The sequence below is a fragment of the Beta vulgaris genome, chromosome 6, assembly GCF_026745355.1.
Source record: "Beta vulgaris subsp. vulgaris cultivar EL10 chromosome 6, EL10.2, whole genome shotgun sequence".
Classification (NCBI taxonomy): Eukaryota; Viridiplantae; Streptophyta; class Magnoliopsida; order Caryophyllales; family Amaranthaceae; genus Beta; species Beta vulgaris.
The window spans coordinates 39,982,451-40,004,679 of record NC_079207.1 but is presented as its reverse complement, the minus strand read 5'-3'; the positions used below and the strand labels follow the sequence as shown (position 1 = coordinate 40,004,679).

The window sequence follows — 22,229 nt, the reverse complement described above, 5'->3', positions numbered from 1 at the left end:
GTGAAAGTAAAGCATGTTTAGGAATAAACTAACACTAATTAAACATAAGCACCTCAAGCACACACCTCACCAACACCCATGAGTAGCTGCTAGCTTTCTTAGCTTCTCTTCCTTCCTTGTTAAAATCAGTGAAACAACGTCTCAAAGGAAAGGTGTGTTACTTCTGTCTTCTTCATGAAATGTAACCAAATTTGGTAGGATTAAACTTCAAGATGTTAGCAATCCAACAAAAAAAGAATCACTGGAAAATGATTTATAGATTGCTCACAATAGCAAAAACAATTTCGCTGCGCTAGAGTCTCTGAGAACGTGAACATCTTCACTTCTACTCTCCTTTATGCAGCCTTTAGAGATCATTGCTCTTAAAGATATATCATTTGGTTGCCTTCCACCATTTAAGCCCTTAATTCCATTCTTAATCAACAAGATTAACCATATCCATAGATTAAAGAGACCTACGGACATCTTTGGACTATAAGGCCTTTCCATTTCGCGTCATACACTCCTTGTTGGGAGAAAATTCGTCCTCGAATTTTGTTGTTGGAGCTTGAAGGTTGTGCATAGTCTTTCTTTTCACCTCCATGCTCTCTAGAATTGATGCTGCATCATTTTGTTGTGGTAGGTTTGGTGGTAGTTGTTCTATGACAACAACCTCCAATAAGACTTCACTCAAATCAGAATTTTCTACCTCCACCCCCTCATTTGTTTGTGCATCCAATTCATATGCACTCTCGTCTTCTTCTTCTGGACCATAGACTTTACTTTCACCTTCATATTGTTGCATCTCTATTTCTTCAGTCCTCTTCTCCATGGAAAGTTGTTGTGCCTTTTCTTCTTGCATTTGCTGCTTCAAGAATTGAACCTTTTGTGTAGCTTCTTGCACACGTGCAAAAGCTTCTTTAAGACCCAAAGGTAATTCTAATGTAGCAACTAGTTCATCCATATTAATAACAATACAAGATATGGAAGTTCAAGATGAACTATAATTATAATTAGTATAAACAAAAGAAAAAAAAAATCTGCCTAGAAACTCCCCAGAATTGGACTATAACTTCGAATTTCAAAACCTAATCAAATCAACTTGCAATTTAATGAAATTTTGTGAGAACGTAGAACTGTATGTCCACAACCTTCTACAAAAATATCACATGAAAATTCCAAACCAATTGATTGCAGTTTCAATTTTCTTACAACTGGTCCAGATTAATCCGCTTTTGGACCACTTAAGAAAAACGCACTGATTATGCTATCAAATGATCACCAAAAGTTATGAAATTTTACAAACACAAACTAGACATAAAAATAACCACTTTCAAAAAAAAGAATCACCCAAAAACACGATCTGAGATGTGAGAACCTCGCGTTCAAAGTTACCTCAAAAATCTGTCTCTTACGGGTTGCTTCTTCTGCTTCTTTTTATGTTGTTTTTCTTCTATTCCAAGAACGTCTAAGTGCCAAGAGGACTTAAATGCCTTAGCTCTGATACCTGCAGAGATTCCCTTCTCCAAGAACGTCTAAGAAGCTTTTAACCATATCAAAGGTTTCTAAACACACCCGGCAGCTCTGATACCACTTGAAACAAACACACCTCTTATGAAGAGTAGTGTTTATGATAGTATGAATTAAAAGCTAAAAGACTCCTCCTTAAGCTCTTAATTCGGTTTCAATTAAAGAAGTGAATCTCCACTCTCTTCTCTAATCAAAGGTTTTTAATTAACAAAATTATTGAATCACTCTCTAATCTTGTTAATTGGATTGAAATACTTGTAGTTTTACCTCCCAAGTAGTTCGTGCAATGATAGAACATAAAACACTCGGTTTTAAGTCTTTAAACACAACGGTTTATAATCTTTGTTTTTTTCAACTCAATAATCTGATTTTCATTGATGCTTTGAGCTGCTTATATGTAGTACATAGCTAAAACAACTTGTTACAACATAAACTAAGCTAATACACACTAGAGAGATTAAACAAAACAAAAAGAACTCCAAAGCTTCTCTAAGGGGCTGCCGTAGCCTCTCCTAGCTTCCCTTGAATGTGTAGCTTCTTTTGGAGGTCCAATGAGAAGGTTTCCTTCAAGTGAAGACTCCTCTCTTCAAGAAAGCTCATGATTGCTGCAGCATACACTTGGACAACCAACTTGGCACACAATTACATCCTAAGCTAAGTAATAGAAACCGAAATACATGTAAGGTGTTACAAAAACTGATTTTAGGAGCTAAGTGATTAACTATTACAATTAGTGTAAGTAAAGCATGATTAGAACTAAACTAACACTAATTAAACAAAAACACCTTAAGCACACACCTCCCTAACTCCCTTGGACAGCTATGTGCTTCCTCACTTAGTTTCCACTCCTTGGTTACTTAGCATGATCAAATTAGCACTAATCTTTAATCCATGAAGTTCTCCTTTGTCGTAAGTAAGATTAGTGCTTAGTAATACCTCTTGGTGTGCATTTGATTTCACATCATCCTCCCCTTCTTCAAAAGGAATTGTCCTCAATTCTAGCACATCTTCATCTTCTAAGTATGGGGATAAGTCACCTACATTGAATGTTGCTGCCACGCCATAATCTCCGGGAAGGTCTATCTTGTATGCATTGTCTCCATAACGTTCAAGAACTTTGAAAGGTCCTTCAGCTCTAGGCATGAGTTTATGCTTTCTTTTGCTTGGAAATCTCTCCTTCCTTAGGTGAATCCACACTAAATCTCCCGGTGCAAACACCTTAGACTTTCGGCCCTTGTTTGCTTTCCTCTTATACATCTCATTAGCCTTCTCTATGTTGGTGCGTACCTCCTTGTGAACCTTCACCATAGCTTCAGCTTGTTGCCTAGCATCTCCATGAACATAAGAGTCTTTAGGCAAGGAAATAAGATCAATAGGCACATAAGGATTTACCCCATATACAACTTCGAATGGTGAGTGTTTGGTTGCAAAAGTGGGAGTCCTATTGTATGCAAATTCAGCATGGCATAGCTTCACGTCCCAATCCTTTCCTGTCTTACTCACTAAGCCCCTTAATAAGGTGCCTAGAGTTCTGTTTGTCACCTCCGTCTGGCCATCAGTTTGAGGGTGGTGTGAAGTACTAAATAGCAACTTAGTACCCATCATCCTCCATAGGGATCTCCAAAAGTGACTCAAAAACTTACTATCTCTATCTGAGACAATAGTTCTTGGTACTCCATGCAAACGTACAATTTCCCTGAAATACAAACATGAAACATTAATAGCATCTTCTGTTTTATGGCAAGGCACAAAGTGTGCCATTTTTGAGAATCTATCCACCACCACCATGATGGAATCTTTCCCTCTTTGTGTTCTAGGAAGTGCTACAATGAAATCCATGCTAACATCCTCCCATGGTCTCTCTGGCACAGGTAAAGGAGTGTATAACCCCTTATGGAATGTACTCTTTGCCCTTTGACAAACACCACAACGAGCCAAAACAGCATGTACTTCTTTGATCATATGAGGCCATAAAAGTGTTCTTGTAATAGTCCATTGTCTTGCTTACACCAAAATGACCAGCCAAACCACCTCCATGAGCTTCTCTAATCAACAAGTCACGAACAGGAACTTAGGAAACATAGCTTGTTCCCCTTGAATAAGAACCCCTCCATTTGATGATAATGGTCTTTTGGACCATCTTTTGTAGCCACGAACAGGTCACGCATCTCCTCATCAAGAACATAGAACTCTTTGATCAATTCGAACCCAAGTACCTTGGAATCCACCATAGAAGCAATACTGTCTCCTTGAAATGCATCTGCTACAATGTTAGCTTTTCCAGCTTTATACTTAGCAACAAAATTGAATGATTGTAAGAATTCTACCCATTTAGCATGACGAGCACTAAGCTTATGTTGTCCATGAATATATTTAAATGATTCATGATCAGAATGAAGAACAAAAGCTTGTGGTCTAAATAATGACTCCAATGATTAAGAGCTCTAACCATAGCATAAAACTCTTTATCATAGGTAGAATACTTCAATTTGGCTTGATTAAGCTTCTCACTAAAATAAGCAATAGGCTTCCACCATTGAATCAAAACAGCCCAATACCTGTTCCACTTGCATCACACTCAACTTCAAAAGGTTTAGTAAAATCAGGTAAAGCTAGAATGCGGCTTTACACATCTTTTCTTTTACAAGTTCAAACGCCTTTTGAGCTGCATCACTCCATTCAAATCTTCCATGTTTAGTGCATTCAGTTATAGGAGCTAATAAAGTACTGAAATTATTTATAAATCTCCTATAAAATGAAGCTAAACCATGAAAAGATCTCACCTCAGTGAGTCTTGGAACCGGCCAAGAAGAGATAGCCTCCACTTTGGATGGATCTACCTTCACACTTCATCTGAAATAATGAAACCAAGGAAGCCAATCTCCCTTTGCATGAATGTACACTTCTCAATCTTGCCATAGAGCTTTTGCTCCCTTAGAACCTCGAACAATTGTTGCAAATGATTCAAATGAGCATCATGGTTAGAACTATAAACAAGAATATCATCCAAGTAAACAACCACGAACTTTCCCAAAAATGGCCTAAGTACTTCATTCATCAATCTCATGAAAGTACTAGGGGCATTTGTGAGACCAAATGGCATAACCAGCCACTCATACAAACCATACTTTGTCTTGAAAGCGTCTTCCACTCATCTCCTTCTCTCATGCATATTTGATGATATCCACTCCTAAATCAATCTTTGAAAACACTTGGAGCCACTCAACTCATCTAACATGTCATCTAATCTAGGGATGGGAAATCTGTATTTTATGGTTATGTTGTTCACTGCACGACTATCAATACACATCCTCCAAGTTCCATCCTTCTTTGGCACAAGCAACGCCGGAACAGCACATGGGCTCTTACTCTCCCTCACGTAGCCTCTCTCCATCAACTCACTGATTTGGCTTTGTAATTCCTCACTTTCTTTGGGATTGCATCTATAGGAAGGTTTATTTGGGATTGGTGCTCCGGGAATGAGATCAATTTGATGCTCAATCCCACGTTTAGGGGGTAGGCCGGAGGTAGTTCACTAGGAAACACATCCTTAAACTCCTCAACAACTCCCTCAATTTCGGATCTTCCACCTCCATTCCTTCATTCACCTCCTTAGCAACCAGCACATACACACATGATTAGCCTCCAACTCCCTCTCAAACTTTTTTTCTCCCTAAAAACACACTTCCACACATTAGGTTTTCTTTTGTTTAGCTTTGTGTTTCGGATTTTAGAAGGGGTAATGGTAGTAGGGTTTTGATTTTTCCATCCTTGTTTACCTTATACACATTAGTAGCACCATCATGTATAACTTTTCGATCAAATTGCCAAGGTCTACCAAGTAACACATGACAAGCAATCATAGGAATTACATCACATAGAATTTTATCTTGATAATTTCCTATTGAAAACGTGAGTAAGACTCTATTTTTCACCCTTACTTCATTATCATCATCTAACCATTTTAGCTTATAAGGATGTGGATGTTTGATAGTAGGTATGCTAATTTCTTCTACAATTCAGTTGAAGCAACATTAGTACAACTACCTCCATCTATAATCAAAGTGCATAGCTTTTTATTCACTAAGCATTCAGAATGAAAAATGGTTTCTCTTTGTTCTTCATTTTCAGCCACAACATTAGAATACAAAGACCTTCTAATAACCAAAGTTTCACCCTCCATTTCTGGATTACATACATCCTCCTCTTCACTTTCGATTTTATCATGTTCCATCTCTAAAAGAGATTCTTTTTCCAATTCATTTATCTCCTTTATGTCTCTTATGGTCATGACTCTTTTAGTAGGACAAGCAGATTGAAAATGACCATAGCCTTGACACTTAAAACATTTCACTTTTAAAGATTTATCATCTATAACCTTCTCCTTATCTTTCTTAGTGAAATCGGTTTTTTTGTTCTTATCAAAGTTACTAGTACTAGGATTAGCTTTAAAAGTACTAAATGGCTTTGAATAAGACTTACTTACAACTGATTTTTTCTTTTGGCCATCAATTTTGAGAGCCACTTTGCAAGCTTCATCGAAAGTAAGGTATGGATACACCTCCACTTTCTCTCGTACATCTTCATTTAGGCCTCCTAGGAATCGACCTAGCTTTTGCTCCTCCATTTCTTCTATTTCAAAAACGATGGAAAGCTTCTCAAACTCCTTGATGTACTCCTCCATGGACATGGCGCCTTGCTTGAGTGTGGACCATCTAACATACTGATTTTGTTTGTAGTTAGTTAGCATAAAACGCTTCCTTAATTGAGTTTAAACTAAGCTAATACACACTAACGGATTAAACAAAGCAAAAAAACTCTTAAAGATCCCCTTAGAGCTGTCGTAGCCTTCCCCTTGCTTCCCTTGTTTGTGAAGCTTGCTTTAGAGGTCCAATAGGATCATTTCCTTCACTTGAAGACTCCTTCTTTCAAGAGAACTCATCATTGCTGCAGCACACCTACTTGGACATTCAACTTGGCACAAATACATCCTAAGCTAAGTAATAGAATAACCGAAATACATGTAAAGTGTTACAAAAACTGATTTTAGGAGCTAAGTGTTTAACTATTACAATTAGTGCAAGTAAAGCAAGTTTAGGACTAAACTAACACTAATTAAACATAAGCACCTCAAGCACACACCTCCCTAACTCCCTTGGGCAGCTGCTTGCTTCTTCACTTAGTTTCTCCTCCTTTGTTACTTAGCATGATCAAACTAGCACTAATCTTTAATCCATGAAGCTCTCCTTTGTTGTAATTAAGATTAGTACTTTAATAAAACTTGTAACACTTGATCCTAAACCAAGATATAAGCCATATCCAACGGATCTTGTTAGGTAGAATAGGTGATACTACATCTAGAATAAGAATGATCATGTTAGCCATCCTTAATAGTCTTGGTACTCTCCTATTTCGTACCATTCTCCCTTTCTTCAAAAGAATTCGACCTCGAATTCTGTTGTTGGAGCTTGAAGGTTGTGCATACTCTTCCTTGTTAACCTCCATACTCTTTAGAATTGGTGTTGCATCATTTTGTGGTGGTAGATTTGGTGGTAGTTGGTCTATGACAACAACCTCCAATAAGACTTTCCTCAAATCAGGATATTCTACCTCCACTCCCTCGTTTGTTTTTGCATCCAATTCACACACACTTGTGTGTTCTTCTTCTTGATTTGCACTAACTTCACTTTCTCCTTTTGATTGATGCGTCTGTTTTAATAGAGATACCTTCTCCATGTGAAGTTTTTGCTTCTTTTCTTCGTGCATTTGTTGTCTCAAGAATTGAACCTTTTGAGTAGCTTCTTGCATTCGAACAAAAGCTTCTTTAAAACCCAAAGGTAATTCTATGTAGCAACTAGTTCATCCATATTAACAACAATACAACTTATAGAAGGTCACAATGAACTACTATGACAATGAATACAAACGGAAGAAAGAAAAAAATTTCTGCCTAGAAACTGCCCAGAATTGGACTATAACTTCGAATTTCAAAACCTAATCAAATTAACTTCAAATTGAATGAAATTATGTAATAAAGTAGAACTGTATGTCCCCAACCTTCTACAAAAATTTCACATGAAAATTCCAAGCCAATTAATTGTAGTATTAATTTTATTACAACTGGTCCAGATTAATCCGGTTTTGGACCCTTTAAGAAAAACGCACTGATTATGCTATCAAGTGATCACCAAAAGTTATGAAATTTTACAGACAAAAACTAGACATAAAAATAACCACTTTCAAAAAAAGAATCACCCAAAAATTCGATCTGAGATGTGAGAACCTCGCGTTCAAAGTTACCTCAAAAATCTGTCTCTTACGGGTTGCTTCTTCTGCTTCTTTTTTTTGTTTTTCTTCTTCTCCAAGAACGTCTAAGTGCCAAGAGGACTTAGATGCCTTAGCTCTGATACCATTTGAAATGGTGCCATGTTGAGTTTGCCGTAGCCTTATTAGTCCAAAGATGTGTTCGCATAGTTTTGTTAATTAAAAACTCCCTTGATGCGAAATTGAACTCCTCTAATCCTTTAATCTATGGATATGGTTAATCTTGTGGATTAAGAATGGAATTAAGGGCTTAAATGGTGGAAGGAAACCAAATGATATATCTTTAAAAGCAATGATCTCCAAAGGCTGCATGAAAGAGAGTAGAAGTGAAGATGTTCACGTTCTTAGAGATTCTAGCGCAGCGAAATTGTTTTCGCTATTGTGAGCAATCTATAAATCATTTTTTAGTGATTCTTTTTTTGTTGGATTGCTAGCATCTTGAATTTTGGTCCTACCAAATTTGGTGACATTTCATGAAGAAACGAAGTGACAGTAGCCTTTACTTTGAGACGTCATTTCACTGATTTTAACAAATGAAGGAAGAGAAGCTAAGTAAGCTAGCAGCTGCCCATGGGTGTTGGTGAGATGTGTGCTTGAGGTGCTTATGATTAATTAGTGTTAGTTTAGTCTTAAACATGCTTTACTTGCACTAATTGTAATAGTTAATCACTTAGCTCCTAAAATCAGTTTTGTAACATGTTACTTGTAAACCGGTTGTACTCTTACTTAGCCTAGGATGTAATGGTGCCATGTTGGACGTCCAAGGGGTATTTGCAGCAGCCATCATGAGTTTTCTTGAAGGGAGGAGTCTTCACATGAAGGAAAGACTCTCATTGGACCCTTGGTGCAGCTACTTGGAAGCATCACAACCAAGGAAAGCTAGGAGAAGTATTTCGGCTACTTAGGAATGCTTTTGTAGTATTATTGCTTTGTTTAATCTCTTTAGTGTGTATTAGCTTAGTTTTTGCTGTAGTAAGTGTTTAAGCTATGCACTATATATATATGTAACTTAAGCATCAATGAAAAATCAGAGAGATTATTGAGTTGAAAAACAAAGTTTAAAGACTTAAAACCGAGTGTTTTATGTTCTATCATTGCACGAACTACTTGGGAGGTAAAACTACAAGTATTTCAATCCAATTAACAAGATTAGAGAGTGATTCACTAGTTTTGTTAATTAAAAACCTTTGATTAGAGAAGAGTGTGGAGATTCACTTCTTTAATTGAAACCGAATTAAGAGCTTAAGGAGGAGTCTTTTGGCTTGTAATTCATACTATCCTAAACACCCTTCTTCATTGACTTGTGTTTATCAAACAATTCTTTTAGTTTTAAGAGCTTTTCTTTCTACTAAAAGTCTATATCCATTATTCGTCCGTTTTCCGCTGCATTGAGTTATTGGTTCTTCTAAACACACACGTGAGAGGAGTTCAATTTCGCATCAAGTGGTATCAGAGCTAAGGCATCTAAGTCCTCTTGGCACTTAGACGTTCTTGGAGAAGAAGAAAACAAAAAAAAAAAAGAAGTAGAAGAAGCAACCCGTAAGAGACAGATTTTTAAGGTAACTTTGAACGCGAGGTTCTCACATCTCAGATCGTGTTTTTGGGTGATTCGTTTTTTGAAATTGGTTATTTTTATGTCTAGTTTGTGTCTGTAAACTTTCATAACTTTTGGTGATCATTTGATAGCATAATCAGTGCGTTTTTCTCAAGTGGTCCAAAAGCGGATTAATCTGGACCAGTTGTAAGAAAATTGAAACTGCAATCAATTGGTTTGAAATTTTCATGTGAAATTTTTGTAAAAGGTTGGGGACATACAGTTCTACGTTCTCACAAAATTTCATTAAATTTGAAGTTGATTTGATTAGGTTTTGAAATTCGAAGTTATAGTCCAATTCTGGGGAGTTTCTAGGCAGATTTTTTTCTTCTTTTGTTTGTACTAATTATAATTATAGTTCATCTTGACCTTCCATATCTTGTATTGTTATTAATATGGATGAACTAGTTGCTACATTAGAATTACCTTTGGGTCTTAAAGAAGCTTTTGCACGAGTGCAAGAAGCTACACAAAAGGTACAATTCTTCAAGCAGCAAATGCAAGAAGAAAAGGCACAACAACTTTCCATGGAGAAGATGACTGAAGAAATAGAGATGCAACAATATGAAGGTGAAAGTAAAGTCTATGGTCCAGAAGAAGAAGACGAGAGTGCATATGAATTGGATGCACAAACAAATGAGGGGGTGGAGGTAGAAAATCCTGATTTGAGGGAAGTCTTATTGGAGGTTGTTGTCATAGAACAACTACCACCAAACCTACCACAACAAAATTATGCGGCATCAATTCTAGAGAGCATGGAGGTGACCAAGAAAGACTATGCACAACCTTCAAGCTCCAACAACAAAATTCGAGGTCGAATTTTGTCCCAACAAGGCGAGTATGATGCGAAATGGAAAGGCCTTATTAGTCCAAAGATGTTTGTAGGTCTTTTTAATCTATGGATATGGTTAATCTTGTGGATTAAGAAGGGAATTAAGGGCTTAAATAGTGGAAGGCAACCAAATGATATATCTTTAAAAGCAATGATCTCTAAAGGCTGTATGAAGGACTTAAAACCGAGTGTTTTATGTTCTATCATTGCACGAACTACTTGGGAGGTAAAACTACAAGTATTTCAATCCAATTAACAAGATTACAGAGTGATTCACTAGTTTTGTTAATTAAAAACCTTTGATTAGAGAAGAGAGTGGAGATTCACTTCTTTAATTGAAACCGAATTAAGAGCTTAAGGAGGAGTCTTTTAGCTTGTAATTCATACTATCCTAAACACCCTTCTTCATTGAGTTGTGTTTATCAAACAATTCTTTTAGTTTTAAGAGCGTTTCTTTCTACTAAAAGTCTATATCCATTATTCGTCTGTTTTCCGCTGCATTGTGTTATTGGTTCTTCTAAACACACACGTGAGAGGAGTTCAATTTCGCATCAGTTGTGCTACTCAGAAGCAAGCTGGTGTTACTCCTGATGAGATGAAACTCGTCCTATTTGGTTTCTCTCGGCGCGATAAAGCTTTGTTCTGGTATAATAAGCTGCCTTCCACCATCACCACCTGGCCATAACTTTCCAAGATTTTTCTTATCAAGTGGTACCCTTACCAGAAAACTGCAGATATGAGACATGTCATAGTTACTTTCACCCAAGATCCTGGTGAGTCTCTGTATGAAGCTTGGGAGTGGTTCAAGGATCTACAGCATCTATGTCCTCATCATGGGTTGGACCAGTGGTACTTGTGTCAGATTTTCTACACTAGAGTTGATGCAGATACACGATGGGTAATTGATGGAGCATCTGGTGGGTTCTTCATGGATAAAGCAATTGAGGAATGGTATGAACTTTTGGAGAAGCTAGCATCTAATCAAGCATCTACTATTCGTTCCTCTTTGAAAAAGGGAGGTAAACATGATGTTGAAGCCATTTCCTTATATTCTAGGCAACTAGTTGCTTTAACTCAAAAGATTGATTCCCTGTAGTTAGGTAATGATTCCTCACACATGAGTGTTAATGCGATGGCTAGTGCTTCTAACTATAATGTGCATATATGTGATGCTTGTGGAATATCTGGGCACAACTCTCAAGAGTGTCATGCGCTTGGAAATAACTGTGAGGCCGTCAATGCTTTCCAGTCACAACCGAGGAACCAGTTCAATTCATATTCCAACACCTATAATCCTGGGTTAACACATCATCCAAACCTCTCATATAGGAGTACTAATGTGTTGAACCCTCAACCTCAACAACCATATCCGCCTCAACAACAAGGTCAACAATACCAACCTCCACAACAAGCTCCACCTAGTTTTCAGAGAAATCAAGCACCTCAACAGCCTGCTCCTACTGCTGACCAGCCATGACAGAGTTGAAGAATATGATGTTCCAGATGCAAAAAGGGTTCAATGCTTTTCAAGCTGACACAAAAGCTCAACTGGAAAATTTGGGCACGCATAACAAGATGTTGGAGACTCAACTAGCCTAGTTGGCTAGTTCTTCTGCTAGTAGGCCACCTGGGCCTTACCTTCACAATCAATGCAACCAAGGGACACTGCCAATGCCATCACTCTTAGGAGTGGAAATACATTATGATGGTCCCCCAATGCCTAAGGATGGTCCGGTTGAGCCAGAAAAAAATGCAGACGTCATGAAACTTCGTCAGCTCCTGAGGCTACTACCAACACAAATGCAGAGAAGCAGATAGTACCTGAAAAAAATTCCTCCACCACTCCTGCGATAAAGGTACCATTCCCCACTCGTCTATCAAAGAATAAGCTGGATCACCAACTTGGTAAGTTTATGGAGGTAGTGAAGAATCTTCAGGTAACTGTCCCTTTACTGAACTCATTACTCAAGTACCTGCATATGCTAAATTTTTGAAGGAAATTTTGACTAGGAAAAGAGCCTTTAATGCAGTAGAAACTGTTGCCTTTACTGAAGAATGTAGTGGTCTTTTGCAAAATCAATCCCCTCCTAAATTGAAAGATCCGGGGAGTTTCTCCATCCCTTGTAATATTGGCACCATATTTATTGACAAAGCCTTATGTGATTTAGGTGCTAGTGTCATGCCCTTGACTGTTTGCAAAAAGCTTGACATGAGAGATTTAAAATGTACCAACATTACTCTTCAAAGGCTGACGTCTGTTAAATACCCCCTAGGTATCTTAGAGGACGTTCCTGTGAGGTAGGTAAATTTTATATTCCTGTGGAGTTTGTTGTGCTTGACATGGAAGAGGATACTCAAATCCCAATCATTTTAGGGAGACCATTCCTTCATACTGCTGGAGCTGTCATAAATGTTAAAAATGGGAAATTGACTTTGACTGTGGGGGATGATAAGGTGACTTTAGTTTAACCAATGCTTTGAAAAAACCTATGCTAGAGGAAGCCTGTTATAGAATCGATGTCATTGGTGTGCTGGTTAATGATGACATGCCTCAATCCCTTCTGCGGGATTCTTTGGAGGCTTTGCTTTGTTTTACCTCTTCCACAGGTGATGATAGTATCCGGACTACTGACGTGGATGCTTGGGAAGTAGCTTTTACCTGTGTCGAGCTTGAAGGTATTACCACTCACGAGGACGAACGGTTAGTATGTGCTACTCAACCGGTAGAGGTAAAGAAACCTGAACTGAAACCCCTTCCCCCTTCTCTGTGATATGCTTTTCTGGATGACTCTGAAAATTGCCCTGTGATTGTTAGTGCTGCATTAAATGATGGTCAAATGTCCCAACTTTTGTCTATTTTGCAACAACATAAAAAGGCCATTGGATATAATATTGATGATTTGAAAGGCATAAGCCCTGACTTTTCATGCATAAAATTCATCTTGAGGATGATCATCGTCCTAGTATACAAGGTCAGCGTCGTTTGAACCCGAATATGCAGGAAGTTGTCAAAAAAGAGGTTATGAAATTGCTTGATGCTGGGATTATCTATCCTATTTCTGATTCTAAGTGGGTGAGTCCAGTTCAAGTGGTTCCTAAAAGGGCGGTACTACTGTAGTTAAAAATGAGAAAAATGAATTAATTGCTACAAGAGTAGTTACTAGGTGGCGTATGTGCATTGATTATAGGAAATTAAATGTTGCCACTAAGAAAGACCATTTTCCCCTTCCCTTCATTGATCAGATGTTGGAACGTCTAGCTTTTCATTCTCATTTTTGTTATCTAGATGGCTATTCTGGTTTCTTCCAAATTCCTATCCACCCAGTTAACCGGGAGAAGACCACCTTTACATGTCCTTATGGTACCTTTGCATATCGAAGGATGCCCTTTGGCCTATGTAATGCCCTGCTACCTTCCAACGTTGTATGATGGCCATATTTTCAGAGTTTATTGAGTCCATCATGGAAGTATTTATGGATGACTTTAGTGTGTATGGCATTGATTTTGATGCATGTTTGCTGAATCTGGCTAAAGTACTAAAAAGATGTGAGGATGTCCACCTTGTATTGAACCGGGAGAAGTGCCACTTCATGGTTACTGAAGGAGTGGTACTTGGTCATATTATTTATGAAGGAGGCATCCAGGTGGACAAAGCAAAAATTCAAGTGATTGAGCAATTACCCCCTCCTGTGAATGTTAAGGGTGTTAGAGGATTTCTTGGTCATGCGGGATTTTATCGCCGCTTTATCAAGGACTTCTCTAAAATTGCTAAACCACTTACTCTGTTGCTCCTCAAGGATTCCCCGTTCCTGTTTACTGATGAGTGTCTAGTGTCTTTTAACAGGATCAAGCAAGCTCTGATTACTACTCCTATCATCCGACCTCCAGATTGGACCCTCCCGTTTGAGATCATGTGTGACGCTAGCGATTAGGCTGTGGGAGCTGTCCTTGGTCAGAGGAAAGACAACATCCTCGATGCCATCTACTATGCTAGCCAGACACTAGCCACGGAGAAAGAGCTTCTAGCTGTGGTCTATGCACTGGACAAGTTCAGGACCTATCTGCTTGGGTCTAAGGTCATTGTCTACACCAATCATGCTGCATTGAAGTACCTATTATGGCTGGAATTTTTGACATGATGACATTGACGCGATGACGCGATGACTCTATGACGTAATACCATCTGACGTCACTAGTATAGAAAACCTCAAATGCTCCGGTTTTTTAGGCCACAAATGCTCCATATTTGACGCGTAGCAGACGTCGCCCGAGCATTTGAGACTTTTACAAATGCTCCGGTTGCAACCGGAGCATTTGTGTTACAAATGCTCCGGTTTTATCTTAAAAACCGGAGCATTTATGTTACAAATGCTCCGGTTTTTAAGATACAACCGGAGCATTTGAGCCCCTAAAAATTTTAAAAAAATATATTTTTTTTTTTTGGCTTTTTTTATCCTAAATTGATGGATAATCATTTACATGTAAATAAAAGTTTCATTTCTAATATTTTTGTTCATAAATACAAGATATAGTACAAATAAATAACAATTAACATTAAGGTAAACTAATATATCCATATGAACGTATTCCTTAAATGTTATAAGGACATCAGATTTTTTGGAATCCCATGCACCAAACTGCAGCACCAGCCTGCAATGCAATCCAAATACTGCAATAAGGTGCAACTATAGCTGAAGTAAGCAACAAGCACTCAAGTGTTCTGACAAAGGAATGGCCAAGTTCGTATCGAGGAATTTCTCAGATAGAAGGCCACCCATAACTGTTCCATACCTGTAAATACAAACATATAAGAAGCCTGGAAATATTCAATGAAACAATCAAAATCAGATGAAAGAATTAAGGGAATTAGAAAATGTGCAAAATTACGTTATAAGTTTGACTCATGTTTGGCCAAGTTCGTATCGAGGAATTTCTCAGATAGAAGCCCACCCATAACTGTTCCATACTTGACAAAGGAATGGCCAAGTTCGTATCGAGGAATTTCTCAGATAGAAACCCACCCATAACTGTTCCATACCTGTAAATACAAACATATAAGAAGCCTGGAAATATTCAATGAAACAATCAAAATCAGATGAAAGAATTAAGGGAATTAGAAAATGTGCAGAATTACGTTATAAGTTTGACTCATGTTTGCTGACAAAGCTCTGCCATTCTCTACTGAGGACGCATGTCGATAAGTGAATGTTGCACCTACATAGTTCAGGCATTAATCGTACTGACCTGAACATCGTATAATGAAGTGGCACGCAGAAAGAGTTACAAAAGGCTAAATGGAAAACAAGTTCACTCTAAACAAGATAGACGAATGGTGTGTAGCGCACAAGGGGATTTACCAAATTGCCCCAATCTCACATGTTCACCATTGATCTGAGCTCTATATAACCTCAGTCAAAGAGTTAAACCAACAGATCTGACTTACCTGGTTGCTAACAACAGGAATCTCATTTTCAAGAATTATGTGCAACCTTTCCGTATCAAAATTTGTAAGAGCCACGGTCTTAATTTTTCCTGAAATTACACATCTAATGATTCAAGTTCTTGAGAGTTATAAAGTTGCCAACATTGAGGTTATAGAAAAAGAAGTAAAAGAAGATGACCTTCATCTTTCAGATCCGTAAGATGTTTCAATGCATCAAGATACCCAGCATTGGCCTAGTCCCACCTATTTCAAGGTGAAAAAAGGTAATCAGAACACAGAAGGTTGAGCTACTTAATTCCTAGGGGTCAGCAGAATTTATAGAACATGCATCAGGATATGTATTCATCATATGAAAAGAATTCACAAGAGAGAACAAACACACCTAGGATATTCACATATGGAGCATAATTCCCCTATAAGCAGTATAAGGAACAATGATATAATCAACCAGATTTAGTACAACAAATTATGATCTTTTTAAGATTAGAGCAAATGATTATACACTCTAAGCATGGCTTTCATAACAAATTTCCAAATGTAATACTTGGGATTTTAGAGTAATATAATGTTCTTACACCACAACATATGCAAACAAATGATTCAAATCTGCACCATAGAAAATCAGGGACATCCATACTAGTGGAATTGAAGCATGTCCAAGCACTCAACATCCATTCTTTTCCTTGAAACATCAATGCTCCCTTCTACAAAACTTATAGTTGAAGCCATGCCGGAAATCGAGCTACATCCTGTCGAAGAATGTGGGTGGAGGTTCAGCCATATAATTGTTTCACTAAGTATAATGGAACTATAGTTAGAACATTATTAGGAAGCAGAAGATTAGAAAAGTTCTTTACACGTCGTCTCAATAGTATTGGCAATACTAGCTCTATATCTCTTCAGGAGTTGATTTTTTAGGAACTCGCATAATATATGTAGGCTTTTCCATATATCTCATGACTTTGTAATTCCAACATCGCCACAAACTGACATAAACAGTTCAGTTGCTATAATAATCAAGATTTATGTACTTATATTATTAACATATTAGCCTAACCAATACTAGAGAAAGAATACAAGCTAAAGGAGCGGATAACCTCATATTATAGTAACACATTATATTGAATTCTGACATAAGGTAGAATCTGAATGCAGCAAATCCCATGTCGTATAAACTGTAGAAACTTCACTGCAGCATGTTCAGCTGCATCAATTGGCTACTAAAATTAGCAAATAATTCGCACCCATGCAGCTGGCAGTGTTTCTAACCATTGGTTTTCCAAAATCTTTGGTTAATGCTGTTATTATGTTTCGCCACACAATGAGGGAATGAAACATTCGTTTCGATCGAAATTCGAAACTAATAAACAAAAATTCATGTATATATTCTTGTCTTGTAAAAGAAAATACCAGAAGAATGAAGAAGAAAGATCAGGTGGTTCGACCACATGGGACGATATGTGGAACTAAAAAGTTAAAGAATCGTGAGAACAAACATTACAACAAGCGAAAACCACAGGAACAAAGTTGTAAAAAAACTAGGCAGACAACTATTACTTCAGAGTTCAGATAAATATAGACAATTGATTGTGAAATAATTTGAGACAACTTACTCAATGTGGTAGGTGCTCATATTTACAAAGACAAAGAAGGAAAACTTCATGTATTGAATTTGTATCACATAACAGACTGAAAGACAAGTACCCCCCCCCCTCAAATAATCCATTGAATCTTGCATCCCATACAGAAAACAGATTCATCAGACATCAAACTAGACAGAGAATAATGAGGAAACAAGACCTAGATACAACGCGTACTCTTTTCTCTAGTTACAGAGGATATGACTAAGCTGTTACTGTCCATCAAAAGGCTAAAAAGAATTACAAAGTTGTTAAATTAGCAAAGAATGATGATGAAGCAAAAACATTGTCTAAACCCAAAAAAAAAAAAAAAAAAAAAAAAAAAACTCAACAAGTTCATCAATACCAGTGAATCAGTTAACTACAAACACATGGACATTGCCTAAACAAACTTGTTTTCTCCCCCTTTTTGCATAGCCAATAGCTAACACCATCACGCTTATCCGTTTCCTCTCTAATTACCGTTGTAAATAATACAGTAACAGTAACAGGACGAAAGATTAACTGGCATCCCCAGCTGTACGAGGGTCTTGCTCCAGCCCCCAGACGTCGATATATGAGGCCGAAATACAGAACAATTATCATATGAATGAGAGACGAATTTTCACTAGTAGAATAATTGCTATTTGTTGCGGTAGTATTGCTGCGGTTTTACCCATACGCAGCAATATATCACGTAAAAAGAAAAGAAAAATATAAAATAAACATATTGCTGCGGTTTCGACTAGAAACCGCAGCAATAGATGTCAACATGAAAATTTTCAAACTTAAGTTGACTTTTTGACCAGATGTATTGCTGCGGTTTTCAGTCAGAACCGCAGCAATATATTAAAATATTAGTTTTTTAATAATATTTGAACCTATTGCTGCGGTTCCAACAGAAAACTGCAGCAATAGGCTGTTTTAAAACACAATACACGGCCCAATTAGGGTTTTATTCTTCCTTCTCTTAACCCTCTCTCCTCTCACTTTCAGCCGTTAACCCTCTCTCTTCACTCTCTCTCCTCTCACTCCCTCTCATTTCCTCATCAGTAAAAAAAAAAAAAACGTTACGCTCTCTTCTCTTCTCCTCCTCATCGACCTAAACCCTAAAACCAAACAATCTGCCATCATCTTCCCATCTCATCGTCAGATCTCAAGTGCGTTTTCAGCCATCTCGTCGTCGAATTTCAGTGAAATTTTCAGCCATCATCTTCGTCGAATTTCAGCGAAATTTTCAGCCATCTTCGTCGTCCTCGAATCGTTTTTGTTCGTCGTCTCATCTGCCGGTCGATCGTTCATTTTTTTCATTCGTTTTTCAGCCATCATCTTCGTCGAATTTCAGCGAAGATTTCAGCCATCATCGTCGTCCTCGAATCTTTCCTCCGCTGTCTTTGTCTTCGTTCGTTCGCTTCGCTTTTGTTCGTCTGAATGCTTTTTCGTTTATGTTGTAGTTTCATCGTCGTCCTCGAATGCTTTCTTCGCAACAACAACCCTCAACCGTTCGTTTTTGTTTCTTTTTTAGATCTGAATGGTTTTTCGTTTATCTGTAGTTTTTTTCGATTTTTTATTTTTTTTGTCGATTTTTTAGTTTGCTTTAGTTTTTATTTTCGTTTATGTTTTTTGTAGTTATTTTAGATTTGTTTGTTTTTTTTTCAGTTTTTTATTTTCAGATTTTTAGGTTTCTAGTTTTTTCATTACATTTTCTTAATTTTGTAGTTTCATACTTTGTTAGTTTTAATTTGTTTCAACCATCATCTGTAATGCAGTCTCAAGTGTTTTTTAGGTTGGTAATACTGAATTGCTATAGTTACCCAACATATTATAATAATGGTACTATAACCCACAAAAAATTTACGTCTCGAGTAATTTAAAAACAAAAATTTTTTTTTTATATTTGTCAATGTCTATTGCTGCGGTTTTCTCAAAAAACCGCAGTATACCGTATTATTTTGATATAAAATACCAATATTGCTGTTGTTTGGCCTAAAAACCGCAGCAATATTTTTTTATATTGCTGCGGTTTAAAACCGCAGCAATATAATTATTACCTATTGCTGCGCCCTTAATTGTTGCGCGCCCAAAACCACAGCAATAGAGCACTTTTTAACCGCAGCAAATAGCATTTATTCTACTAGTATTTACCTAATGTTTCCGACTGGTAAGTGGCCGTAGCTCAATCCACGAACACCCATTGATCATAGGGACAAACACTCGATACTCGGTCATAGCTTCTTGAGAAGCTTCTAAACCTAATGGATGAGCCAGCATGACCCTCTAAGTTTTCCCGTCATCAAGAAGGACATGCAGAAAACTTTTGTCAAATTAACATGAACCTTAAACGTCAACAAAGATGCACCAACAACACTTATTTTTAAGGGAGGGAGAGGTGTGTTTGAGAGAGAAACCTTTGTGAGAGGAGCACATATTACACCTTCCTTTTCTCTAGGGGACCCAACAACCAATGCCCAATATCTCATGAAAGTTGCTCCACAAGCATCATTCCAGGCCTGTTTTAGCCACAAATACTTCTCAAGTTAGATTTGCAATTTCAAACAACATAATATCTAAATCATAATAAAACAGTGTAAATGAGTATCAATACCAGACAAGAGGTTTTTGCCACATTAATGATGATAACATTGTTGAAGATAAGAAGCGCTCTCCTTTGTCCTCCCCATCAAGAGGATCCCACTACTTTCTCTGTCAAGACGATGTACCTAAAAAGAATATACTTGATTAAGATAGAATGGATCTAGTAATCCAAAAGAAAATCATATTAAGCAATGGTAACAACTGGAAAAAGGGGAATATATATAATAGACACAATACAGAATGTCAAACTGCCATAAAGTTATAAAATAAAGATAGCTAACAAATTGCATAGTAACCCAGAAGCAGACAAACAATAGAAAAGGTGAACAACAAGATTTGCCAACAATAACCTACAATTAAGCTAGAAGTTGAATCCACGTGCGCTTAAATCGAATCATTTCAACATCGAATCATAAGAATCGAAAATCAAAACCCTAAATCGAATTTAACTCACCAATCAAGCTAATATGGTCAAATTTAACAGCGGTTGCAGTCCAACAACACGATTGCACTTAAATTTCAGGCGAACATCCTCAAGAACGTCGTCAGAATCTTCTCTATCAAGATCAAGATGGGAAATCCTTTTCAATTTCCTTTTGGAAGGGAACTCATCATCAATTATTGAGTTTTGCTTTAAATTTAAATACGAGCAGCAACTCATAAGAGTAGTTAGATGTCATTTAAAGGTCTGTCAAAGAAGATGAAATCACTTAAACCAACAAAAAATCATGTGAAAACCATATCATCTTTCTTCCTGGACTCTCTAGCGATGGAACCTTATGTCTAATCGACAGCAGTAGCGTCTCCGAACCCCTGAAGCTCTGATTCGTTGCAAAAATACCTTCAAAAACCATAGAACAGCTTACGATGCTAAACCACCAACAACCGAATAAAAAAAAACCTAATTTCTCATCAATCTTATTAAAAAAAACAACTAGCTTATGATTAGGAAATCTATGACTCGAAACTAGAACATAAGTACTTCATTTAGGTTAGGAATCAACTTCGCACCTCTATTTCTTTTCTAAGCACACAAATCCACCATTATTGACATGATTGAAGCAGAAAAGAGAGAGAAAGTGAGAGAGAGAGAGTTGTTGAAACTTACCGATCGAACGGCGAACTGAGGCTTCTGAAATCGCTACAGCAGCGTCTTCCATAAAAAACTGCTAGTTGTTGTTCACGAAAAGCTACTGATATATGACGCTCGATTTGAAGAAACTGATAACTTGCTTTACAACGAAAGAGAGAAGGCGAGAAAACCCAAAGTTGATGAAGAGAAATAAAATAGGAGGCAGAGGAAAAGAGGAGAGAGAAAGGGGGTATGTATGGGGTTTCTAATTCCCATGATCAAATCAGGGAAAAAAGAGAATAAATAAATAGAGAAGTTTCATTAAAATAGTAAAATGCTCCGATTGTTTTGAAAAACCCAAGCATTGAATGGTAACGGTCCAGCTAAATAAGGCAAGAGTATTATAAGCCATAAATTCAACCGTTAAAGGGGACAACATTAAGACGCTGGAGCGTGAGCATAGAAGATTCCCCATGATTCAAGCGGAAGATTAAGTAATATTAGTGAATTTATTTGTATTCGTTGGGGAAAAGCCAAGAAAAAAGGAAGGCATATAAAAAGAGAGGAGAGGGCATTGACATGTTTTTTACGCAATATTGGGAAAAGACTTAGAGTGAACTAAGCATTCTTGTAAACGACGATCAGTCTCGAAGAAAGATAGTGAACTATATTAGTTTGGTGGATCTCCAACCACCCGCGGTTTTTTACCCATCTTCATTGGGGTTTTCCGCGTCACCACTTGGTGTATTCATCCCCTTTGACTCCCCTTTGCATTCTTTTGTCGCATCGACTTTACATCATCTGGTTGACACGTCCCACAAACTTTAATTTCATCATAAGTGATAAATTTTAGCATAAACAATTTGGCGCCCACCGTGGGCATAACCAGACCATCTACTATTCAAAATCCGTCAAATGGGAGAAACACCTAACCTCGAGGAAATGCGAAGGCAGTACGAACAAATGAGAGCAGAAATGCTCGAAATAAAGCAAGCTAACGAGCGTCTAACTACCGACTTTACGACATCGCAGAAGAGGATCCAGAAATTGCAAGAGGAGTTAGCATCGTCCAAGGCTTCGAAAGTCCGGCGTCGAGAAAATCTGAATGACATCCCTTTGATGGGGAATCTTTCTGAGTCAGATGACGAAGACCCGAGGATGAAGAGCCCTTGAACAATGAAGACAACGACCAAGGCGAAGGAGAAGCGAATCTTGTGACAAAGCGCATGGCTCAGATCGAA

General features: G+C 37.6%; 1 long non-coding RNA gene, 1 other non-coding gene and 1 pseudogene across 2 annotated transcripts; all 3 read right to left on the bottom strand.

Moving 5' to 3' along the window:
- Positions 1–10,985: 10,985 nt before the first annotated feature.
- Positions 10,986–11,099, bottom strand: LOC125499172 (small nucleolar RNA R71; annotated as a pseudogene).
- A 4,128-nt stretch (positions 11,100–15,227) lies between these two features.
- LOC125499015 (uncharacterized) lies at positions 15,228–15,938 on the bottom strand. The gene is made up of 3 exons (XR_008969720.1): positions 15,703–15,938; positions 15,394–15,473; positions 15,228–15,297 (listed from the first exon to the last, which is right to left on the bottom strand). It is a non-coding gene; the product is annotated as an uncharacterized LOC125499015 (long non-coding RNA).
- Positions 15,939–19,937: 3,999 nt separating this feature from the next.
- On the bottom strand, positions 19,938–21,175 carry LOC104908480 (uncharacterized). Its single transcript, XR_007275438.2, has 3 exons — positions 21,025–21,175; positions 20,371–20,468; positions 19,938–20,041 (listed from the first exon to the last, which is right to left on the bottom strand). It is a non-coding gene; the product is annotated as an uncharacterized LOC104908480 (transcript).
- Positions 21,176–22,229: the final 1,054 nt, after the last annotated feature.